Source organism: Castor canadensis, chromosome 15 (assembly GCF_047511655.1).
Source record: "Castor canadensis chromosome 15, mCasCan1.hap1v2, whole genome shotgun sequence".
NCBI classification, from domain to species: domain Eukaryota; kingdom Metazoa; phylum Chordata; class Mammalia; order Rodentia; family Castoridae; genus Castor; species Castor canadensis.
In genome coordinates this window covers 34,023,251-34,049,117 of record NC_133400.1, presented here as the reverse complement: position 1 = coordinate 34,049,117, position 25,867 = coordinate 34,023,251, and the positions used below count along the sequence as shown (strand labels likewise).

Genomic DNA, 25,867 nt, shown 5'->3' with positions numbered 1-25,867 from the left:
AATGCTGGTGTCTTTCCCTTTTTTTCACTGGCGGAAAGATATCACGTAAGATGTCTGAACATAAAAACTGGGTCTATCATGATGTAGCTAGCTTCAAATTAAATCTATGATCTTACTGGAAAAACTTTGTATTGTGACCAGGTTCTATGGCCATTGCAAATTGTCATTCTAAGGCAGGAGTTGGCTAACTTTTTCCATAAAGAGCCAAATACTAAATATTTTGGGCTTTGTGGACCATACGGTCTCTGTCACAATTACCTAATCCTGCTTTTGTAATGTGAAGGCAGCCATAAACATATGCAAATGAATGACCATGGCTGTGTTCCCATAAAACCTTATTTATAAAAAAACAGGTGGTGGGCTGGCTTTAGCTTTTTGGGCTACAATTTGCAACCTACCTGCTATAAGGTAGGCTGTAGAAGTTCTGCTGGAAGAGCCTACAGGTTGGGAAATTTCCTCCAAGGTAAAAAGAAAGCTTGGTGAGAACTTTCACAAACGGTCAAAAGTCTACCAAAGCATTCCTGAGACTTGGTACCCAGCATGCTGTAAACCCAGCTCCCTGTCAAGTTTTCAGTTCGGATATGTGCAATTTTGAAAGTGGTTTTTATGAATATAATAAATCCTTTTTTACATAAAAACAAACAATGATCAGCTTGGTGGCATCGTGACTAATTTGCAAGTGACCATTCTGAGTCTCTGTAGGATCATTACCCTCCCTAACAAGGTTCCTGTACAACATTAATTTTTGGACACACACAGGGAGTGGGGTGTTTCATAGGAAAATATGTTTGGGAAAGTCTACTCATTTTGTCTTCCTCTTGGAGAGTTCTGAGGCCATAAGTATACTAAAAGGCTGAGAATTCCTATAGTAAGAAAGTCTTGACTGACTCTGAGTTTTACAAACTCACTTGACCACAAAAACGTAATAGCTCATAGGTTAAGACATAGAGTCTGGATCCAATAAAATAAGAAGACTATTACTCATCTCCTGTGGGTGGTGCAAGGAATACATAAAAAGCCTGGGTAGGGTTCACACAGGGCCTGCGCTCTGATACCCAGGTATAGGGGGGCGGGGGAGCAGCTGTAAACCACAACACACTCGGAAATGCTGGTAAATGGAATATAAAAAGATAGTAATAAATTTACTTCTCATTAAGTTTTAAAGAAGGTAGTTAATGGTCTTCCATCTCTTCTAGTATAACAAATAAAATAGACACGATTTTAGAGACTTTTTTATTCTTAAAAAGAGAGAGACCGGGGGCATGGCCTGTGTAGGAGCTGCAAGTGCATAGTGACCATCTCTTATGAGACAGCAGAGGCTTCTGGGAATTCTCACCCACAGTGGGCAGTTTGTGACCTGAGCCCTGGAAATGGAAGCAGTCACCCTGAGAGGAGTGTGTGGATGTCGCTGTTCTCGCCCACCTCCCCAGCAGGACCCTTTCAAGACCCTCCCTCCAAGGCCAGAGGCCCCCGATATTGATCCTTGCCTTTAAGCTCTTGGATACTTCAAAGGAAAAAGACTAGGAGGCAGCCTCAGAATCTGTCCCCCAGAGAGAGCCGTTTGTCCAAAAGTTGATATTATTGATGTGAGTGGAAGCTGCAAGGCGTGTGTAATTTCTTTAATAAAAGTCAGGCTGCATTGGCCACGACTCCTGGGTTCTCCGGCTTCCTCCTGTGCATTCCTCGGGGCCAGGATGGCTCCTATGATCCGCACAAATGTTTGATCAGCTATTCGTCTTCTCCAGGGCAGCTCAGACATCCACGAGGCTTCAGCTCCTTGCTTGTCTCCAGAGTTTTTTTTTTAAATTCTTTGTTTCCTTCAGAATTCATTATAAACGACATAATTACATCTCTTTTTCTTCTCTGATTGAGTGCATTTCTTACAAATGGTGATTTACCACTTGGATGCTGAGAGCACCAGCATCCTTGCCTTCTTTCCAGAAGCACACCCCCACCCCCACCGCAGGCTCTCCACAGCCTCATCCCTCTCTACTCTGTGCCTGATTTGGGAAACTGATGGGGTTCTACAAATCTATAAGGACAGGAAGACATCTGAGGCAGCACCAACTGGAGTTTCAGAAAGCAGTAAAGTCCTTGCAGAGGCTGAAAACTCCCAAGGGAAAACATGTCACCAGTGGGATGTCAGTGAGAAACATTCATGGAAATACATCGGATTCAAGCCTGGACCTTATATTTATGTGTGATTACTGCAATTCCTTGCTTAAGACAAACATTTGGTTAGACTGATGCTTCCCAGCTATAATGAAAACCAAAAAAAAAAAAGTTGCTAGATAGCAGATTACCAACTACAATAGAAGAAATTTAAAATGAGAGACATGAGAAAATGTGTTCACTCATTCTTTCATTTTGTTAATATTTCTTGTAGGTGGGCACTACTCTAGCTGTTGTAACTGGAAGGATTGGCTAATAACAGCTTATGTTTATGGAGTGAATCTATGCGATAAGTATTATCTTATTTACTCCCATCAGATAGGAACTAATCTTATTATTATTTACAGTGTAGGAAAATTAGGCTAAGTGACTGCCCAAGGTCAACACAGCTAATAAGCAGCAGACCTTGGGTTTGAATGCTAGCGATCTGATAACAAGGTCCTTAAATTTAGCTAAAGTGCCACACTGTCACTGTGGCAAGCAAAATCCTTGTTTTCATGGACTTTGCATTCTAGAAGGAGAGACAAACAACTGAAAACAAAGGCAAATTGAGGCATATAAAATAAGCAAGTTCATTTCAAATAGCAGTAAGAACTCTGAGAAATACAAAAGGTAATGACATAGCCAATGACAAGAGGAAGCTAGCTAGTAGGTTCTCGTTCCCTACTCGAAGCAAGGGACTCGAGCAAGCAAGCCAGGTTCTGCTTGTTCCATTGGTTAGTAGATCTTTCTATATAGCTCATTTAACCCTATGGTTACATGCGTAGCACTTGAAAACCCTTAGAATCTGTGTTCTTCTTCTGTTCTAACACTCGAGAGTTTTCCAATACAGGGAGAACTGATTAAAATGTCACCTTTGTCCTTTAGCAAATAATCCTACAGGGGAGACCCAAATCCAACAGATGTCCAAAGACTAGAAAACACTAAAATACTTAACTAGGGGCAGTTTTGTTCCCCACCCTTGGGACATTTGCAATAAGGAGGCATTTTTGGCAGCAAAGTGGGGGAAAGAGGTGACTGGCGTGAAGTTGGTAGAGGTCAGGGAAGCTGCAGAGCATCCTGTGATGCACAGGATGACCCATAGTGAAGAGTGGTCCAGCACAAACTGCCAGTAGTGGGGAACCCCACACAAAAGAGAAAGACAGATGATAAATGAATAGATGGTAGGCAAATAGACAGATGGACAGATAGATATCAGATAGATGGATTGATATAGATGATAGATTGATAGAGAGGTATAGATTAGATAGATATAAATGATATAAAACAGATGGATAGATAACAGGTGGATGGATAGATGATAGATGGATAGAATAGATAGCTATAAATGATATAAGCAGATGTATAGATAGATGAGAGATAGATAAATAACATGGGTGGATGGATAGGTAGATAGATTGATAGATAGATAGATAGATAGATAGATAGATAGATAGATAGATAGACAGATAGATAACCACTGTCATTTTCTGGCAATTCTTTTAAAATCCTTCCAAAGTTTATGGAGACAAGAATTTTAATAATTTTCTACAAAACTCTTATCAAAAATCCAACTCAAAGAGAGCAAGATCAGAAAGGCTCCCCCATTTAGGACGGTTTAACACACCCATCAGAAAAGGAGAATGACTCACTTAGAGATAGGTGACAAAAGACAATGCCTACAACTCTACTTGCATAAAATTGATAATACAAACCATCTCTCCATTAGGGTCTTCTTTAATTGACATGATGCTCTCTTTCTCCCCTGCCAAAAAGAAGAAAAGTCATGTTTCCAGCTTGGGCTGCTGTTTCATCTGCTAGACTTGCTTGTGAGCTAAGCCAAGTTGCATTAAAAATTATTGGTCTCCTAACTTTTTTTTTGTTTTTGCTTTAAAGAGTCCCATATGGAACCAATACAATCAGATTGTAGCTGCACAAAGCCATTGGACATTTTTGACCCTCTATCTTTTTCTTGGTGGATTTTAGGTAGAGTTATAATTTTTCCCCTTGAGTATTAAGTGAATACCTCAGCAAACAAATCTGCACAAAGACCGACAAAATGGTAAAGCCAATGTGTTCACAGAGTACTCTTTCTGTAGGGCCCCATTCCTTGTCAGGTCTGAAGCTCTGTCTCCATGGGGACCCGTACACCCTCTGAGAGCAGCCATATCAAGCTCTTCTCTGATTAAAATTTGCTCTGCTGGGATCGGAGCATCTGCTAAAGTATAAAATATGATCACAGCCCTTGCACAAGTATTTTAACAACCCCAACCTTATGATAGGTTATATTTCATTCACTTGGAAGAAGCAATGCATTATCTGAGCAAACAGCACAGATGTTGCCTAATAAACGTTTCAGTTTATGCATTGTATTAACCTCATGAAACATTTATGCAAATCTCACATTCACACAAGGTAAAAGAACCATTGGATGTTGCGAAGCACACAACAGGGCAACCTTTGTTGTGTTTTTGTTTGTGCTTTTTTCTCCACTTTGGTATTTTCTGGGTGTGTTGGTAACTCTTGGGGTTTCTATTTAGAGGACACAAGAGCGTTGCAGATTTTCATCTCTTCTGTTTTCAGTTCTGTTATCGGCCCTTCCAGCTGATTTCACATTTTATGATGCTAATGGTGGGTGTATGGTTTTGAGTTTCTCTGCCGTCAGCTGGTCAGTAGGTCTGAGGGATATATTTAATAGAATCTGACAGCTGACGGAACTGGTTTCATTGAAAGTGGATTTGATATGTGGAGTGAATGTGGCGACCCTGGATTCGCCATAATAACGGCCATTATTATTCAACCTCTCACAGCCAATATAACTCTTTCCCTGGTACACACCAGTACATGTGTATAAAAGACATGACTTATGGATGGCTTCTTCTGTATGCTGATCTGGGGGCCATTAAGATAGTATGTCAAAACAGATTAGCTGTCTGATGCGGCTACAAAATTAAGGAAAAGAACTTTGTACAACTCTGCTCAGTAAATGCACATGTGCCTACAAACAAAGCAGGCCCACAGGGCTGAACACTGTCCCTGTGGGGGTCATGGGAGCAGGGCTCCGAGAAAAGCCAAGACATGGTGGGCTGGGGGTGGGATGACTGTGGCAACAGGTAGGAACCCAGTTCCTGGAGGCTGGTGCCAGTCGTCACTTTTATGCAGCTGCCGTGGATGTTAGTGAGGGCTTTGACCTCCCTTGCTCCACTAAAACTGTGTGTTGAAATCAACACCCAAATCTGGGGCAACTTGTGAAACAGCTACACCCTCTGCTCGGCTTGCCTGCCTCCCAGTTACTAAAGTCAGTTGACAGGCATGGAGGGCTTGCTCTGTGCTACATTTCATTGCATTGACCTTTTTAATCTTCCCACGAGCCCCAAGATATAGATATGTTTATTATTATTATTATTATTATTATCATTTGATATATGTAGAGGAACAGGTGAACCAAACAATGGGGCTGAAGTCATAGCTAATAATTGATGGAGCCAGGATCAAGTCTCAGGCCTTCAGAGCTCATAGCTATGACAATGATAGCCTCCTGCCACTGCTTGTGTTTGACCCTTGGTCAACAGTGTGTGTGTGTGTGTATGTGTGTGTGTGTGTGTGTGTGTGTGTGTGAGATGCATGTGCATGTCCTCATATATATACTGGTGCACACGATGTGCACATGTGTGGAAATGCTTGGACACAAATGTCCCCCCAGAAATCATGCTCCCTATCCCTTGGCTGCAGCTAAATCATGCGCCTACCTCCTGTTCCACGGGGCTGTTCAGAGACGAGGGGAGGACCCAGTGCCCCAGCACAGCTCCCAGGGTGCACCTTCATTTCTGGCCTCAGAGCCCAGGCCATCGGCTTCTCCCCGGCTGGTCCAACACTCACTCGAAACTGTTCTGTGTGGTCGTCTCTCAGGCAGTGACATCAGAAACACTTGACTCAACATTCTGGAAAATCCTTTTGTCTATCTACTGTCATTATCTGGCAAAAAAGGGAAAATGGCTGTGGAGAAGCAAGCAGATGTCCCCCAGGTAGCAGATGTTAGGAGACACGCTGGTAGCTGGCTGTGTTTAAATTACGTGGCGCTGGTACTTTTTAGGTCAGAATTATAAAACTGACTATTGATCTTAAGCAATGCATCTAATTTTGAATGTCTGTTAAAGCCACAGCACTTCAACACCACATAATCAATATTTCTTTTCGTTCGTTCTTTCTTCTCTCTCTTTTGTAACAAATGTATGGGTTTGTTTACCTATCCACAGGCATCCAGCCTGGCCTTTTATTCCTCCTCAAGTAGATACGCAGCCTGCTGGGGACCCGCTGTTCAGGTCCTCCACCTGCAGGATGGAGGCGCATGAAAAATGGAAACATGGTACCCAGTCTCTGAAGCCCAGAAACTTTCTAGGAGCAGGCGCAACATGAAAATGACCAAGTGACAAGAGAGAGGGAGGGAGAGAGAGAGAGATAGTGTGATGGGGACGTGTGAAGTTATGTTTAGCTTGGTGAAGACCCTAAGATAAGATACCATACATAATACTGAAAGATAGACTGGAAAAGGCCTTGTAGATTACCTAGAAAAACGTTTCTTTTCAATTTGGTGATGAAAAACCTGTAATAACCAGCCTGAGGGTCCATGCTTCCTCGGGGGGAGGGGGATTTGAAGTGGTCAGGGATGTGGGGGGACCATGTGGAATGTAGGCTAAGCCTGGTCCCCTGTGCAGAGAAGAATTTCAGGTCGACCAGATGACCATGGCAGTGTTTTCGCTCTGCCCCTGTGGATGTCCAAGAAAGTAGGTGGACCAGGCAGGCTGTGACTCCGGGCTCTGAGGTCATTGTGCCTTGCCTACAGGCCTGGTGACTTTGGAGGTGGTGATGGGATTGAAGAATGGCTTCTTCGTCTTGAAGAATGAGGAGAGGTGAGAAGTGAGTTTGGTGAGTGATGAGGGGAGGGGGCGAGGCAAGAGAACAAGAAGGATGTCATGTAAAGCCAAGGGAGGAAGAAGGAGCTCAGTGCACTGAGGGACTTGCAGTCAGTGTGCATCCGCCTCAGAGCAGAGCCAGGGAGGGCAGTTTGGAAGGTATTCCAGAAGTCCCTGAGTGCCTTGCACTGAGGAGTTTCAACTTCTGGGTTTTCAAGGCTGTTGTGTCAGGAGTGACAAGATCTAGGGACCCATGCCACACTGTGGAAAGCTTGTGCTGGCTTGTATGGGGGTGAGGAGAAGGGGATGATTAGAGGATGCAGGACTGGGGTCAGGAGCCCAGAGAGCAGGTGATCCCAGTGAGTCAGGCAGGTTAGGATGATGGCTGGACCAAGAAGGGGCAAGGCAGGGGCTGGATTTCAGATATTCACAAGAGAAGCTCTGTGGGTTTTGGTGAGGTACTGTGTAGAAGAATTATAGTCACAAGTGACTTATTGTGACTTACTGCATGAGTTTTGGTGAATCACTTAACCTCTATGAGCCTCAGTTCCTTCACTTACAGTACAAAGACATTTTCTACCCTATGGGACCTTGATGAGGATGAAATGAAATAGTGCTTGAAAGTGTATTCCAGAGTGCTCACCATGTAGAGAGCCTTCAGTAAGTGGTAGCTAGATTTTATTACATTATTGACCCCATGGGGTGGGTCCAATGTGGTATGACTGATGTATTTAGAGGTACCATAGTTACAACACAACCTTGAAAGAGATCGCTTAGAGCATAAGCTGTTCCCAAGACACAGCTGGGGTTATTTCTCTAATGCAGAAAGACAACTCCTCCAGCACCCACTGACCTCCCAGATTCCCAAGGAAATGGCCTGCTGTGTGTGAAAACAGTAAAACTACTTGTATCAGTACTGGGCAACAGAGAAGGGGGATATCTAGAGGCCAGAAGGTCTGAAGAATTCTGTTAGGTCCATGACAGAGGGTCCAGACTGAAGGTTGGGCCAATCAGAGCCATGAGTTCTAGAATATAAAGGAATGGTCTGCTTGATAAAAATTTCTGAAATGTTCTTGCAGAATCTTGCCCAAAGTCCTATTGAAGTGTGGAGTGGAGGGGGTCAGTGTCACCAGGCAGTGTGCATTGAGATGTAATGCCAAAGCAGACTGCCATGCCAGGCCTGATTCAGGGGGTTGCTCCAATATACTCCTGTCGTTTGACCCCATATTGTAGCATCTTGCTCCCCTTCTGATAGGACTGACTCTGGTTTCACTTGGAATCAATCCTCCCTTCAGTCTGAGTGCACACAGTCTGGGTTGATCTCCAAGGTTGGGGTTCATGACCCAGGTCTTGTTAATCCAGAACCAAATGGACCTGGACACAGAGATTGATTGGGTCAGGAACAGTCAAATCATCCAGCGTAACCCAGGTAGAGAGATTCTCAAGGTTTAGTGGGAATCTGCAATGAGTCACTACTTTACACCACAGGTTGGCTATAATCAAACGAGGTTGGCAAGGGTGTGGAGAAACTGGAACCCTCACACACCACTGGTAGAACTGTAAAGTCATAGAGTTGCTTCAGAAAACAGGCCTGCAGTTCCTCAAAAGGATAAATACAGGGTTACTATATAACCCTTGATTCTCCCAAGTCTACACCTGAGAGAAATGAAAACAAATGTCCACACAGAAAAGCCCCTACTTGGGCAGCACTGCACTTTCCTGCCATATGGGAGCAAATGGAGCTCTCTCTCTCCTGAAAGGTGGAGGTGGGGCATGGGAGGAGGGCGTAAAGCCAAGGAGTGAGCACATCTCAGCCCTGCAGCACTCCGTGCTCACGCAGGGTGGAAAACACTACCGGCAAACTGGTACCTTTTGGTGCAGGGCATTTCCCATCCTAGGAGCTCTGTTCCTCTCCTCACAGGCCACTGCAGCTACAGAGCACAAAATAAAACTACACAATAGAGAGATGGTTTGTCCCCTCTTCAAGCAAAATACTTAAATATGTCTCTAACAGGATCTGCCACAACTTCAAATAGTGGATAAGCAATTTTCCCTCTGCAAGTCTGTACAACAAAATAAAATTTAACAGGCAGGTGAAAAGTTTCTGTGACTTAAAAAAAGCAGGGGGCGGGGCGTTACTTTGAGAAACTGAAACCAATACTCCCTTGTGATGTAAAACCAAGAAATGAGAAAAACCATGATCTGCAATTTGGGAATTTCCCATCAGATTAGAGATCTCACTTCTTTCAATGGAAATGCTTGAAATCCAGAACACCAGAAATAGAATGTGTGAATTTAGAAATGAGCTCAAGGGATCCTTGCAGAAATCAATGAAAAGACAAGAAATAGTGATAATGAGGAGAGAGAGAGAGAGAGAGAGAGAGAGAGAGAGAGAGAGAGAGAGAGAGAGAGAGAGAGAGAAGAGAGATGTGTAAGAGTTTTAAAATGATGATCACAGAACAAATGAAGGAAATAGTAATTCAAGATGTGATGGAAATTCCCCTGAGCTGAAGAAAGACTAAAAGGGAATTACATCCGGGGCTGTTCACTTGCTTTTGTAAATAAAGTTTTATTGAAAGACAGCCACACCTGTGCAATGACACATTGTCCATGGTTGCATTCTTCATGTTACAGCAGGCGTCACGTGGCTGAAATGGAGACTCTAGACTGTCAATGCTATGTGGCCCTGTAGGGGGAAATGTGTGCCAGTCCCTGTAAGAGTTCTTTGAGACATACATGGTAGCAGGGTTGAATGTCAAGGATACATTTTTAAAATCCCACAAACTAGTTCTCTTGCAGGTGAAAAAAATCGACAAGGAAGGAGGAAAATGTTCCATTAGGCCACATGTCTTAGCACATTCTAGGATAAGATATCTCAAAATCTTAAAGACTTGGAAAGTGAGGGTTGAAAACACAGCCAAGTTGCAATTCTTTTTTAGTTTTAAATTGTTTTGAGGTTTCTTCCTCTTGCTTTTGAATCAGTGTACATTAATAACATGAGAGGTTTTCATATTACAGGGAAGGATTCAGAAAATATGTCATGGCCTTCACATTCCTGAAAAAAAGAAACGATCAAAGAAACACTCCAGGTGGCTGAAAAATGAAAGAAGATAAATAACGGAGCTGCAAGAAGGAGTACAAAAGAAACACTGGCCAGCAGAAGACCAAAAAAACTTAAAGTTAATTTCTCTGTAATTGCACTTAACATGATTATAATACAATGCAAGTGTCAAAAAATAATTCTGGAAAGAGATGGCACACAATGTAAAAATATATTAATTATAATATTCTTATTTTAAAAGCCAGATGGAGCTGGGAAAGGGATTGATGATAGTGCTGGTAATTACAGCTTCCGTTTTTAGAAGTTAGTATGCATTAAGCACAAAAATAATGCTGATATAAATATTGTTTTTCATAAATCTTTGTACACATCTCTCATGTGAGTTCCTTAACAAATTCTTAGAAGGTGAAGCTCTCAATGTGAACATTTTAAAGTCTTTCAATACAGCAGAACTTGAACTCTCACCAGAAACCTGGAAGCGTTCATTTCTCTGCACCCTTGCCAGCACTGGTTATTATCATTCTGTTAGTACCACTAGTTAAAATAATGCCTTAGAAATATAGAGGCTTGAAATTTTTGACACAAATTAGACCAAATTGAAGTTTATCCAATTTTCTAGTGCCATTCGATGCTGTAACTTTCACTCATGTTCTAATATACTTCTTAAACAGGAAAGACTGGATTCTTTATTTAGATTCTTTCCATTTTTCATAAAAGTCCTAGGTGGCATGTTTCATGCCATATAAATGACAAGGGGGGTCCATTTATGACAATTGAGGGCCATTAAATCATTCACTGTATGCCCTATGGTGGGATTCTCTGCATTCCTTAAAAATCACATTCACAAGAGATATGGGAAGTATAAGAAACTTCTCACATTATAATACCAAGTGAGAAAGAGTTAATGTGTTGTGCTCCTGGAGGGCATGCTGGTGCACTCCTGTAGTCCCCACTACTCAGGGGGCTGAGGCAGGAGAATCACTTGAGCTCAGGAGTTCAAGACCAGCCTGAGTAACATAGCAAGATTCGTCTTAAAAAGAAAGTCCCAATTCTGAGGTTAAAAAATATATATTACAGTCTTTTTGTTGTCTTCCAAAATAGAATGTAATCTTCATAAAAGTAAAGACAAATTAACTTAATTATTTACATTGTTAATTGTTATACTTCTCATGTCAAGGCACAAAATTACTCTCAACAAATACTTGCTCAATAAAAAAGCCCAAACATATATTATGTACAAATAAGGATGACATGGAGCAGATATTAACAAGGATTATCTCTAAGAGACGAGAATCAAGAAGACTTATTTTCTTCTTTCTCCTTTCCATATTCCTTAAGTTTTCCACTTGGGTATTTTAACATATGGGGAAACCAGTTATCTTGTAAGGAAACTGTAAGGTGTTTTTGTTTCCCTAGTAAGTAGGACAGTATTACTTCACAGTAAATACTTTGTCAATGTTTGTTGAATGGCTGAATGAGTGACTAAGAGAATAAATAAAAGAATGTGTTTTTCCTAGGCAAATCACCTTTCTTGGGGCATATCCTGATCTCTTGATTCTTCTAGACCTGGAACCCTGCCTCATATCTGCCTTTATAGAGCTGCTTGCTCTGTGGCCTTGACCCTCTTCTGATCAACCTGCCTGGACCTCTGCAACACTGGAGGATGCTGCCCTGATCTCTTCCAACCTGCCATACTGGGAGCCTCTCTAGGTCACCTGCTCCATCTGTGTTCCTGGACCCAAGCTCTCCCTCACTGGAGCCCGTCCACTTAGCCTTGACTTGACCAGTTCCCCTTCCTTGGGGAGCAGAAAATTCAATTGGAGAACTTCTTGGGCAAGGGCAGCTCCCTTTGGGAAACTGATGCAGACAGTAGGCGAGGCTGATGGTACCTGGTTACAAGCAGCAGGATCAGGGGACTGACTTCCTGGAAGGGAACTTTAATCTGTGAAAATCATGAATTAATCCATAGTCTGAACAGGCCCTTGGGAGCAGAGCTGATAAACACCAGTGTGCTGGCACCGCTGGTTCCGATGTGACCCATCAGTGACTGCTTTTTCAGGACTTAAAATACTTCAAGACTGTGCTGTTTCCATGGAAGTCTGAGAGTAGGACACAGGGCTGCTGTTTCCTCTGCCTGAAGGAGACTTAGCGGGTCGGTGTCAAAATAAGTGAGCCCTATCAAAATAAGTGACATTCCATAAGCACAACCTCTCCCCAGAGCAAATGTGCATTTGGGAGGCAGTGAAACCTACATAATTATAGACATAAAACACTAAGAATAGGCTCTGTGCCCCACACAGCCAGTTGGGAGTGTGGCACCGCCATGCTGTCACGTAGGATATTAATAGGAGCCGTGGCACCAGCCCTGGTGGCCGAACGAGGTGACACGGAGCTATTATAGACATGAAAGACACAGGGTCTGAAGTATTTGTGTGCAAAGAAGGTTGCTGCGCTCTCGAGCCTGGCCAAGCCTGCTCCAACTCACTGTGGTCTTCTCCCAGCCAGGGGCCAGAAAGAAGTTGCCACCCAGTACATGGGAGGAACAAGTCCTAGTGCTCCATGTTCCAGCAGGACAACTATAGTTAACAACAGTTTATTGTACATTCCAGAACAGCCAGGTAAAGAATCTTGAATGTGCCACTACAAAGAAATGATAAATATTCGAAATGATGGATATGTCATATCCCGTGATTTGAGCACTACACATCGTGTACATGTGTTGGAAGGTCACACTGTACCCATAAATACGCCTGCTTATTATATCAATTCAAATTAAAAAATTAAAAATTAACTGTCATTGCACAGTGGTCACATCATGTGCTCTTACACTGTATTATTATTCTAACTGTCCAGTATGAAGAAGAGTAGCTTGTACTGGAAGCAGAGCTGTAGTTTTCAAAGGATTTTCCTCTCTGTTACTCAGTTTAACCAGTCTCCAGCAAGAGCTGCTCTGAGTAACCTTTGCTATGTGAGGACTTAAACCTGGTGACTCAATGCAATAAGGAGTGACCGTTTCTCACAGCTCTTTCCATGGGCCGGGTGATGTTCATTGGTTTCAGCTGAATGGACAGCTGGGTTGGAAGGTGGCCTCACTTACATGTCCAGCAGCTGCACTACGGCTTCTGGCTGGGGACCTTGGTGTCCCAGTGGTCTCTCCTCTTCCAGGAGGCTAAGCTGGCCATCTCTGGACACTGCTCCCAGAAGGCGGGAGTAGAGCTGCAATATCTCTTGAGGCTTCCCCTCCAGAGCCACATGACATCAATCCCATTGTGTTCTACTGTCTACAGTCACAAGATCAGCCCACATTAGAGATGGGGGAAATAAGTGTCCACTGTTTTTGCTTGTTTTGGAGGTACTGGGGTTTGCACTCAGGTCTTCAAGCTTGCTAGGCAAGCACTCACCACTTGAATCCAGTCCTTTTTCTTTTAGTTTGGTTTTCAGATAGGACCTTATGCTCTTTGCCCTGGCTAGCCTCAGAGGATGATCTTCTTCCCTCTGCTGGGATTAATAGACGTGAGCCACCATGCCTGGCAAGATAACTGGCTTTTATCTCTGTTTGCAGATGGGGAAACTAAAACAGGTCAGTAAAAGTAGAGCCTCACCTCCCCAACCAAAGAAGAGTCTCCAGAAGAGATCAATGGAAGCCTGGGGCTGGAGTCACCCCAACTCTCATTCCTGCCTTGTCACAGGAGTCTTCTTTCCTCTGCCAGCCTCCCAAACCCCTTGCATTTGAAGCACAGGCTCCACTCAGGACTGTAGAGAGGGTGACTCTCTACAGACTTCTGAAATCTTAGTGGCAGAGTAGGACCCAGGTCTCTTGTCTCCCAGCCCTGGGCTGTGCCTGAGAAGAAATACAAATTTTGACCCCCTGAGTCGGAGTGGCTCTGTGCACTGTGTGTACAGCACACCTGCCAAGCCAAGTAAGATAGAATATTTTACAAATCAGAGAACTTCTGGTCTTCTGTAAGCTGGCTGAGGAGCCCAGAATACTTTCTCTTCTGGGTGGACACAAGATTTGAAATACGACCCAACTTGGACACTGGGGACAAGGAGGCACACTGCAGTGGCTACAGAGATGCAGATGGTGGGCTGCATCCCCCCAAGTATCACACATCATGCCAGCCCTTCCTCCATGCACTGCTGAGCAGCACCCGGTCACCACCATCAAGTTAGAGGGTGATTTGCTCTGGGCTCCTCCAGGGGCCGGTTGCCCAAATGCCTGGTTGCATCGGCTTCCAGATACTTCCACTGCCCAACAGCAGACAGACAGAAAGGCTGATGTGCAGGGAGGTGACAGGAAATAAAACCTTTCTGGAAGCCATGGACTGTGGCTGGATCTGGCACCCGCTCTGGAGCTCACCTTGCAGGAGGAGCACAGTGGGACCTCAGGTGCTTTGGTGACAAAGCACTTTGACCCCACTCATGCAGAACACATCTAATTTGTTTATTTATCATTCAGAACTAACATTCATTGTGCCAGGCATCATGGTAAGTAGTCTATGTGATTTTAGAAATTTGCTTTTTGTATTTTTCATTGTAAGATACATGACATAAAAGCTAGCATTGTAACCACTTTTACATGTACAATTCAGTGCAGTTAGTACACACACACGATGCTGTGTGAGTGTCCTCATGACCTTCTCCAGAACTTTTCTTATCTTGCAAAACTGAAACTCTGTCCCCATTAAACAGCAAATACCTAATTCCGCTTCCTCCTGCCCCTGTCAATCACCATTCTCCTTTCTATCTCTATGAACTTGACCACTTTAGGTTCTTCAGATAAGTAGAATCATATATTTATCCTCTTGTGGTCACCTTATTTAATTTAACAAAATGACCTCAAGGTTCACCTGTGTTACAGCATGTGTCAGAATCTCCATCCTTTTTGAGGCTGAATAATATTCCATTGTAGGAATATTCCTTGGAATTGTTCCCATCTTTTAGCTGTCGTGAATAACACTGCTGCTATAGTTTGGATGTGGTTTGAAATTTGCTTGTCAAAGTAGCACAGTTGGGAGGAATCGATGTCTTTCTTGTGAGACTGTAGTAATTCTTGTGGGAATGGATGAGTTCTCCAGAATGTAGGTAGTCATAAAGGAGGTGACCGTTTTGTCCCCTCCTCTCTCCTGCACACCCCCACCTCTTCTCCTGCCTTCTGCCATGAGTTGAAGCTGTGAGGCCCTCTGATGCCAGCACATTCCCCACCTCTAGAAGCCAAATTAACCTCCTTTCTTTGTTAAATACCCAGTTTCAGGTATTCTGTTACAGCAACAGGAAAATAGATTAAGACAGCTTCTGTGAACATTGTTGGACAAGTTCATAATTTTACTTTTTAGAAGTACTGGAGTTTGAGCTCAGGGCCTCATGATTGAGAAGCAGCTGCCGTACTACCTGAGCCAGCCCTCCGGTCATACACGTTCATATTTTTTGTGTCACTAACTTTTGAAACAAGTCTATGAGATCTGTCCCATTGCTTTTTCACTATATGATGGCGAAACCTGAAATGAAAAGCAGGCAGCTTTCCAAGCTTGGCCAAGGTCACACCCGGCAAACCTGCCACATGGGGATTTGAACTCATGTCTTCCAATTCTGTAATTCTATCTCATAACCATCATTCCTCAATGTCCCCTGCACATAAACATCTGAGCTTCTAGAAGTAAATATAATAATTTATGGAGTATATATAAATATAGAAATAAAATATAAAAGGCAATTTTCTATTGTGGGAAATAAACACAAGTTTATGATCCAGTAGTTTTAAACATCAAAGAGTAAATACCCCATTTTCAGAGAATGTGGTGTGGGGTGTGGGCAGGGACCGCTGTTAATCTCAGCACACCTGAGGAAGACTGGGCTTGGAGATGTGGTGACAGGGCTAGGGCCACACAACAGAGCCAGCCCCGGCTCTGCGCCAGGACTGTGCCAGGTCTTGTGCCTTTGCCCTAAAGCCAGCATAAACATGCAAAAGAGAAAAGGAAGGGAAGCGTATTCTGTGGGGATGAAATTAGGCTGTCACACTGCATTTACCCAGGACAGAGGCACAGCATCCTGCTTCTTTTGTGGACATGCCAAGTGACAGAGTTTTTCAACTCCATGCTGTTCAGTCTTCACAAGAGTTTTCTGGGTTTGCAGCAATTTACAGGAGAAACTGAGGCTCGGAGAGGTCCATCAACTGCTTCAGCCACACAAAGCTAAGAGCTGCAGAGCTGAGGTGCAAGACACGGGTCTGACTTCCCACCCCTGACCCTGGCAATCAATCCACCACAGCTGGGGCTGACTCTGTATCAGGAATGGATGAGCGCCCCACCTTCCCATGGTCTTCCAAGTCTGCCTGTGTCCTCATCCCTAGGACTGCTGAGCTGTTGCACCACCAATTCTTTCCCTTTCTGTCCCCGCCCTACCTACTCTGGGACTTCCCCTCTCCTCTTGGACAGTTGGTTGCAGTGGCTCTCGGTTCCTCTCTGCAATTCTAGTCAGTTTCCAGAGAAGCCATTCATTCATTCGTTTGTCCGTTTGTTCATATATTCTGCAATATTTATAGGGATCCTAACATGCTCCAGTAATGTTCTTACTCCCCAACGCATAAAAGGGAACAAGATGCTTAACTATCCTAAGAGTTCTAGTGGAGGCAGACAGATAAAAATATAATAACATACTTTTGTGGTACCTATACATACATGCTAGGCAAGTGCTCTACCACTGAGCTACATCCCCAGCCCTTGGCTTTTTAAGGCAGAGTCTTGCTATGTAGCCCAGGTTGTCCTCGAACCTTGTGAAGTATTAGAGAAATGAATGTCTAGGAAATATGAGATGAGATGTGGCCCTAGCCAGAGCCTTCTCCTTCCTGGACAGGCTGTGGCTGATGATGCTGACCTGGCTCTCTAAACAGGACCCTTTGATTCTTGCTCACAGAACCTTTCCAAAAGGAACACATAGGAGGGTCCAAGGAGGGATTGATTCTAGGTGGTGCCCAGAGAAGGGGGCCCTCAGATCTCAGATAGGTGCTCCATTCATCCTTTCATCCACTGCTTAACTTACCAAATGTTATTGGGTACCTACTATGTGCCGGCCACTCTTCTAGGCACTGGAGAAACACAATGAACAAAAGAGACCCCTCCCATCTTAGTCCATTTTCTACTGTTACAACAGAAGGATGGAGAGGGGGTAATTTATAAAGAATAAAAGTCCAAGAGTGTAGTGCTGGTATCTGGTGAGGGCCTCATGTTGCACTGTAACATGACAGAGGACATTGGGGAGAAGGTAGAGCAAGCATGCAAACTCAAGTCTTCTTCCTTTAAAGCCACTAATGTCCTCATGGAGCCCCACCCTTATGACCTAGACCCCACCTTCAAATTCCGTCAAATATGAACTTGGAAATTAAGCTTCCAATCCATGAACTTTAGGGGACACCTTCTAACCAAGCAACTCCTAACCAAGCAACCCCTTCTCTCTAGAGAGAGAAGTAGGCAATAAACCAAAGAAGCCACTTCCCCCACCCTTCCCCCCAAACCATCAGGGTCAGGACTTTCTTCACTCTACAGGCCTTGTCATAAGGAGAGGCAAACACACTTTCCTTTCCCCTTCCCCTCTGCCTCAAGGCCTAGGTTTCCTTATGGCCCAGTCTGGCACACAGTGGGATGTGTAGTGTCCCTGGACTACAGGCTAGGAGTCCTTGCCTAGTGACCTGGCCAAGTCACTTTGCCTCTCTGCTTCTTGACTTTCTCAGCACTCCAACAGGGATGATAAATTAAGCCTTGCCTACTTTCCAAGAATGCTGAGGTTAGATAGCATGGTTGTAAAAATACTGCCCAGATAGTAAAATGCTCAACAGATAACAAATTAGAGTTCTCACAAGGAACTCTGGATGGAAACACTGAACTCTTTCCAGCGCACCTTTCCAAACCTCATAACAAGCCAGGGTGGAAAAACAGAGTGAGGCCTGCCTGCCCTGCTGCTAATACCACCATGGAGAAACCAGAAGTCTTAGCTAGCGCCTCCAAGGGCTTGTCCTCACCTGTGCATGTGGCAGAGATCAGCCTCACCCCTGAGCTCTGCCTGCCTTCCCAGTCTTGCCCACCTCTGCTCCCCCAAACCCTGCCCGGGGAGAAAACTCAAGAATCTGCCAGTTGGCGTCCACTGGGCAGGAAAATGGAACCAGATTGACATGTGAGTTCAAGGCCTCATTTTCAATTTCAGTCATTAAATAGAATTTTGCTTTAAAATGATTAATAAGTTTGAATCCATATAGCAAGTTATAGATTAACAATTGTGGGCCCCATAGGCAAGAACAAAAGAAACTTCATTACTACGTTTCATTCATCAAACCTCTAATAAGAATGTCACTACTTATGTGCTTTTGCCTTCCAACCCGGAACAATAGGCCACTTCCTAGGACTTTGTGTGACCTAACAACAACCCAAAAAATGAATATGTTCACCTGCAAGGAAAAATATTACCCTGATTTTACAATGGCCCACTGAGCCATAAAACAGAAATCTTGAAAATGTCCCTCTGGGCTTACAACGGCCCAGCCGGGCAATCCTTAGCAGGAAAGGGCAGCTGAGACGCTCAGCTCTGCCTCAGGCCTCAAGAAAAACACCCAAATGATGCTCTTGTACGTTATATGCTTGCGATTACTCCAAAAACAACACCCTGGAAATAGATGAACCAATGGGTCAGGAAACGATTTTCCTTAGAGGGCCATGTCCACTGCAATATGCCAGCTGTGTGAGTGATTTACACGCTGGCCTCGCAGGTATTATGGGCTGCCCTCACAAAGACACGGCCCCAGTCGTCTGGGCCTTGCATGCTTCCCACCAATCTGAAGCTGATTCTGCTTTCGATGGCATTTTTATGCAGACTGTGGGCTCTTTCACTTGGCTGTTGTGCTTTCTCATAGTCTCCCCCGACCAAGTGCACCTTATATGTCTCCAAGGCTCACTCATCTCCTTCCTCTCTGCTCGAGACATTTTTCCGTCTCACTCAGCATTTCCACCAGCCAGGGTTCAGGCCAGCCGGCAGTGCCTGACCTCTGCCAAGCATGTCACTTTAGTACCCATTCATTGGAAAACTGCTCAGCACTCCTGCCCCAGGGTGCTTTGCTCCTGGGAGCAAAAGTGAGCAGGCTCAGGGATGGGCTGAGGATGTGACACTGAATAGAGGTTCCTCCTAGAGAAGCCAGATGGTCAAAGCAAATCAAATGAAAACAAAGCATTAAACCACCAGGAGGCATTGTTGTAAGTGCCCTGGATAAAACAAACAGGGTCATAGGGCAAGAAGTAGAGGGGCTACAGACCGCAGAGTGGAGGCCCGGAGCCAGGGCAGCTACTTGCCTACATGGTACCTATATTAGAGTTAAAAAGACTCCCCTCTGGGCCACGGCTGCCCATAGGTGAGTGGCTTCATTGCCAAAGGAAAGGACATTCCCCCCTCTTCGATGGATCCAGCTCCATGCAGTGCACGAGCTTGGTCAGGGAACAGAACTTGTGTCAGTCCAACTCAGCCAAGCATTGCTGCACAGTGAATTTCCTGGAAAATGACTTTCTTTTTGGCAATCCTGGGGTTTGAACTCAGGACCTTGTACTTACTTGCCAGGCAAGCATTCTACCACTTAAGCCATATTACCAGCCCTGTTTGCTTAAAATTTTTTTTTTTTTTGAATAGGGTCTCTCATTTATTCCTCAGGCTGTCCTGGACCAATGTCCTCTTATTTATGCCTCTCCTATAGCTGGGATGATAGGCATAGACTATCACACTCAGCTTTTTGTTGACTGAGATGGTGTCTTGTGAACTTTTTTTTAGCCGGGCTGGCATCAAACTGCAATCCTCCCAGTCTCCACCACCTAAATAGCTAGGATTACAGGCATGAGCCACTGCACCTGGAAAATGACATTTGAGGAGACTTAAGGTGGTGCTGCAGGTCCAGTTGTGTCTCTGCCTTCACACATTGCAGCCCAGTACCTCAGCATTGAGTATATTGGAGATTGGGTTAAAACAAGGCCTGAGTGAGGCCTCTAATCCAGTCTCTCTGATGTCCTTGTAAGAAAAGAGAGCTGAACTCACAGAGTGCCCCCAGGGATGTGTGTGCTCAGAGGAAAGGCATCTGAGGACCCAGTGTGAGGACACAATGAGAACTGCCATCTGAAAGCCAAGGAGAGGGGCTTGGGAGAAACCTACCCTGCTGACACCTTGATCTTGGTCTCCAGCCTCCAGAGCTGTGAGAACAAATTTCTCTTATTTAATCCAGTCCTTGGTATTTTGCAAGGAGCCATCCAAGCTCTAGGCAAAAGGAGCTGCAGATGGACAATTCCCAGGGAAGGGAGAAGTTAGTGTGCTGAATGAACAGGACTGTGCCCAGTGGGGCTGGACCCGAGTCAACCGGCAGAGGGAGCAGCTGAGGTGGTAAGGAAAGGGGGTCATAGTGAGCCTCAGAGCCTTCCCTGGGCACAACTTGGGCAAGCAGAAGCCCAGGGGCCATGGAGCCCAAGAAGGAAGACCTAGGGAATGAGGTGGTTGTGCAGGCACTACTGTGGTTTGGATGAATGGCCCCAAAGGACCATGTGTTAAATAAAGCTTGTAAGAGGTGGGGCCTAGTGGGAGGCATGCCCCTGAAGGAGGTTATGGGATTCCAGTCTCTCTCTTTCTGCTTCCTGGGTCAAGACGTGAACACTGCTCCCGCATGTGCTCCTGACTTGCCAGGGCAAACCACAGGACCACGAAGTCTTGGCAGAGCCTTGAGTTTCCTAAACCTCTTTGCTTTGAAAGTATCCTGCCTGTGTCTGGTATTCTGTTACAGTGATGCAAAGCTGACAAATACAGGTGCCCTCACTCACAGATTCATTTTATACACTGCAAAACAGGGCCCAGGTGGGGGACAGAATGCTCCCTAGACATCTTTTTCCATGCAGGACGTTTTTCCCTTGTGGCTTTCTCTGTTAAATTCCATCCCAGGAGGGAGGTGCTAAGGGCCTGAATGTTTTCTTCAGGCCGTTTGCTTTTGGAACCCATTTGACCACACTACATTTTCCTATTTAGACTTTACGTTCTCTAAACAGCCTCTTAGCAGATGAGAGGACTCCGTTTGTCCCCTGTCCATGAAAAGTGGGGGAAGGAAGCAGGAGATCTCAGCATCACTTCACAATTGTCACCTCATTCTGAGAGCCCTCTGGGCACGGTTCACTACACCTCGAGACTCAGAAGCTGAGAGGAAGGTCCAGTTTCCCAAGACATCTGTGAGCCTGTGCTCTCACCTCTCCAAGCCTCCCTCACCCTCTCCTCTACAGACACAAACTCACTCTACCCATATAGTCTTTAAACTCTCCAGACCCTGGAGGTACATGTGGTGTTAAAAAAAAAAAAAGAAGAACAGAAAAGGTTTAGGCCAGGGGTTGCGTCCTGACTTTCCCCCGCGTGACTGATCTTGGTTCTATGACTTGACTTTCCATGAGGAGGACACTGAGGGAATCTATCTCACAGGACTGTTGTAAGATAACCTTGGTCAGTAAGGAGCTTTTGCTCAAGTCACACAAACTCTCATTTTGCTAAAGAAAATGGATGAGGTGATCGGAAGTAGTGTGAGAATATAGGATGCTGGGGACATAAATAAATACAAACTCATTTGTAGGGGCTAGAAAAATCCTGAAGTTGCTGTGTTTTTTGAGTAGGAAAGGATTTGGGACAGGGCCTCCCTTTTGAGGAGTCTCCACCCCTCCCTGCTCCATTCTGGTTCTCCCATCAGGTTTTGCATGGCCCAAGAGGGCTGCTTTGTCTAACAACCTGCCTCTTCTTTATATTGGCCAGCCTTTCTGCTCCAAACCCTACTGCTTCAAATCCTTCATGGCTTTCGTGTCCCCCGGGAGACACCAGGAGGAAGGGGGGAATCCGATTGGCTCAATACCTCAGCCAATGAGTGACTGCCCTTCAGGCAGGTGCCCAACATGATGTTCTTGTTGAGAGGGCAGAGGGAAGCTGGAGGTTGGTGAGGTGACCTGCACGTGATTTCTGAAGAGGAAACGGCTATAAAATGCTACACAAAGGCTAGTTTGCTTACTTATTCTAGTTTTTTAAACTCTACTGATGCTTATCTCTGAAATAGGCTATTGTCTATTGACTATGAGTTGGTCTCTCTCCTCTCACTGCAAACTTCTTGAGGTGGTGAACAAACTTTAGACATTGTCCTGTCACTCCAGTGCCCCACCCCCTTCTTCAAAGTCCTTCTGAAGAGTTCCACACCTGCCCCCACCAGGTAGGTCTACCTTTGTGAGAACCAGCTTGTGTTTCTACTTGTGGCTTCTGAGGAGTACACAGAGGCAAGACGGTCCCTCTCCTCTCTCTCAGCAAGGCTCTTGTGCTGGCATCATGTGTACTGTAGCAGGAGCCAGTCTCACCCTTCTGCCTTGTGGCTGAGTCCCTGGAGAAGGCTTTGATCTAGCTTCTCTCTGCCTAGATTCTGTCTTTACCTGTCTGGAGACAGTGGCCCAAACCCAACTCTTCAGACATGTTAGTCAGTTTCCCATGCTGACAGATTTCTGATAAAAACTAACTTAGAGGAGGAAAGAATTTTTTGGCTCATAGTTTCAGAGGCTGTGTCATCATTTCGGACCTAAGGTGAGGCAGAACAGCATTGCAGAGGGAGCGTGTGGTGGAGGAGGCTGCTCACCTCATGGTGGCCAGGAAGCAGAGAGAACCAATGAGGAAGGGGTAGGGACAAGATACCCCCAAGAGCACACCTTCAGCGACTCATTTCCCCCATTGGGCCCCACCTCCAAAAGTTCCTCCACCTCCCAATACTGCCATCAAATTATGCATCCACCAATGGATTAACCCATCGATGAGGTCAGAGCCCTCATGATCCAATCACATCCCAGCCTCACCTCTGCACATGCTGCATTGGGGACCAAACTTTAAGTACATGAGCCTTTTGGGGGACACTGCACATCCAAACCATAATATGAGTCATCAGTACAACCAGGCACTTGGTGTTGGCCACCATACTTCCAATGTCATGACTGGGGTAAGAAGTTCTTTCTTGTTCAACATAATTGAATTTATCTGCTGTGGTGGCTATGTGATGTGTCCAACTACATTTCCCAGAATTCTCTTCCCTGTGGGTTTTGGGTTTGAGTGGACCATAGAAAATATCTTCTTGTAGGAGATTTGGAAGTAGAAGGGAGCAGCAGCTGTTTTGGGCTCTTGGTGGTCCATATGCATCTCTTGACCCACCCTGGTGTGAGGCAGCAGTTGGGCCTGCAAAGTCTCACCCTATCATGATCATTCTCCCCTTAAACTCCAATCAGGGTCTCTTCAGCTCCTGTGGGACAACCACACAGCCCAGATCAGGCACAACAGGAACTGGCACAGGCTCCAGCCCATCCTCCCAGGCCTAGCTCGTTCTGTGTGGTCCAGCTAGCTCTTGCTCTCTCCCCTGCATCTCCCCCCTTGTCTGTGCACTTCATGTCCCAGGAGGAGAAAGACCTCACGGGGACTCTTGACCAGTTGCCCACCATATCACACACATGTGTCCTGGCGGCTTCCACTTCTCTGGTTGAACCCTGACTGACAAATCTGCACCTGCACTGGACTCTACCACAATATCAAGTTTCATTTTACCCATGGGATGGATTTGCTTTAAGTTCAGAGGAATTTAACTTCAGCAAAATGACTCCTTTTAAAGTCACTGATACATTTACTCCTTAAGATGATGAGTTCCACGTTTCTATTGATGTGTAGAAGAGAAGGGGGAAAGTATTCCTGCTTCAAGCTGACCTTGCCAGAGAAGCACTCCAGCTCACCACCATATTGAGACTATGGACCTGTGTGGGAGCGGACACTTGCTACAGAAGACCAAAAGGAAGTTGCAACCCTGGATGGCACATGGCAGTCATATCCTTGCCCTATGCATGCTCTCGCATGAGGGCCTTGTAGTCCTTCAGGGAGAAAGGCAGGTGAGGACGAGACTGAGACTCGGGGATACTTGGTGTCAAGCCCAAGTTCCCCTCATTTGCAAACTTGGGGGCCTAACCTCACATAGTCCCCCACTTCTGCTTTTTTTTTTTTTTTTTGGTATGCACTGTGTGTATTTTTGGCCTGGCTTGATTTTTGTTATTAGCTTACAATGTCTAAAAATCAGAAAATTGGGGCTGGGGGGCATGCCTCAGGTTGTAAAGGCCTAAATTCAATCCTTAGTACTGCCAATAAATAAATAAATAAATAGATAAATAGATAGATAGATAAATGAATAAATAGATAAATAAATAAATAGAAAACTTGACTCTTCTTCCCCAAAAGAAAACCCAGGCTTGCTTTTGGTAATAAATGCTAGAAGTGAATAGGGGAGCAGCAGGGGTCCCCATTTCCATGGTCTGATGTCCCTCTTTCGTGTATGTCAGTTAGCCACTGGCTCCTGTTGACAGCTGGGTGTGAGCCTTTGAAACCAGCAGAGTTGAGATTCAAACCCTCTTCCATCTGATTCCAGCTCCGCTGTTTTTCCAGGGAACTGCAACACCCTTCTGAACACAGAAAACAAACACGTTTCTAATCTTTCCACAAATATCTACTGAGCACTCAGGACATCTAGTTTGGAAGGGGTGTTGGTATAGGTGAACGTGGGAGAGCATGTGTGTGTGTGCACACAGGAACATTCTCACATGATTTGATGGAAGCATTAACTCAAGAACACGTGTGAACTAGCCGCATATGTCAGACATACTCTGGAAATTGTTTACATTTCCTGTTCTCATCTCTAAAAGTGTAAAATAGCTGCTTCCATGGAAGACTTGGCTCCAGAACACCTAACTACACCACACTGACTGCTGGAGTGATGAACGCGGCTACAAGAAGCAGGCAGCTGGCTGGAGGGCTGGGACCAAACAGCCTGGTTTTCTCGGGAGTGAAGTGTGAAATTCACTGTAAAAGTCAAAGAGCCCAAAGAAACTGGGGTGAGCTAGTCACTCCTCCTTGAAGGAAAGCCCAAGATCAGAGGCTGATGGTGAAACAGAGCTGGAAATTTCTGCTGGAGAGAAAAGCTTTCTAACAGGGCAAAAGGAGCCACTCTGGAGTTCTCCCTGCTCCTGTCCCAACCCTGTCCTTAACCAGCTGGATGGCTTGGAGGGAGCTTTTCCTTCCCTTTGCCCTAGCCACTCCCTTTATAAAAGAGCACTGTGGGCTCGTGGACCATAGTGCAAACCATGTGGTGTTACGCTTCCTTTCAGGGCTCTTTTGCTTTGTTCAAGAACTATAAAATTGCTCAATGACTTTGATGAATAACTAACCTCCCAGTTTTAATAACAGCTACTCCTTATGATGTTCTTGCCCAAGCTAGGAATTCGAAATGCATTAGTTCATTGAATCCCCCAACCATCCTTAATTTCCAGCTGAGGAAACTGAGGCACAGAGGAATGGTGAAACCAGCTGACACTAACTGGTCAGCCATAAAGCTTGGGTTCAAATCCTGCAGCCCAGCTGTCATGGCTGCACTTTTGACTCTGCCACGTCTCGTAAGTTGTGCCTCGTCTGTCTGTGTGGGGTCTAGAAGCTCATAGCTGTGGCAAAGCACGTTGAAGTGCCAGGTCATGGTTAGGGGTTCTGCCTAAGATTCCAAAGACCTGGGTTCCTATGAGGCCTGTTATTTGCTACCTGGGGGACCTTGGGAACATTCCTGAATTTCTTCAAGCAGGAATTCATTCATCTGCAAAATTAGGTTAATAATTGCAGCAGAATAATTGGTGAGCACCCAGTGAGAGAA

The 25,867-nt window shown here is 45.0% G+C and overlaps 1 long non-coding RNA gene across 1 annotated transcript in view; it reads right to left on the bottom strand.

Moving 5' to 3' along the window:
* Positions 1 to 3,865: 3,865 nt before the first annotated feature.
* LOC141417196 (uncharacterized) overlaps positions 3,866 to 25,867 on the bottom strand; it is a 70,462-nt gene continuing 48,460 nt past the window's right edge. The window contains exons 2-3 of the long non-coding RNA XR_012441784.1: positions 5,901 to 6,126; positions 3,866 to 3,916 (exon numbers count right to left, since the gene is read on the bottom strand). This is a non-coding gene — a long non-coding RNA (uncharacterized lncRNA). The remainder of the gene's footprint in view (positions 3,917 to 5,900; positions 6,127 to 25,867) is intronic.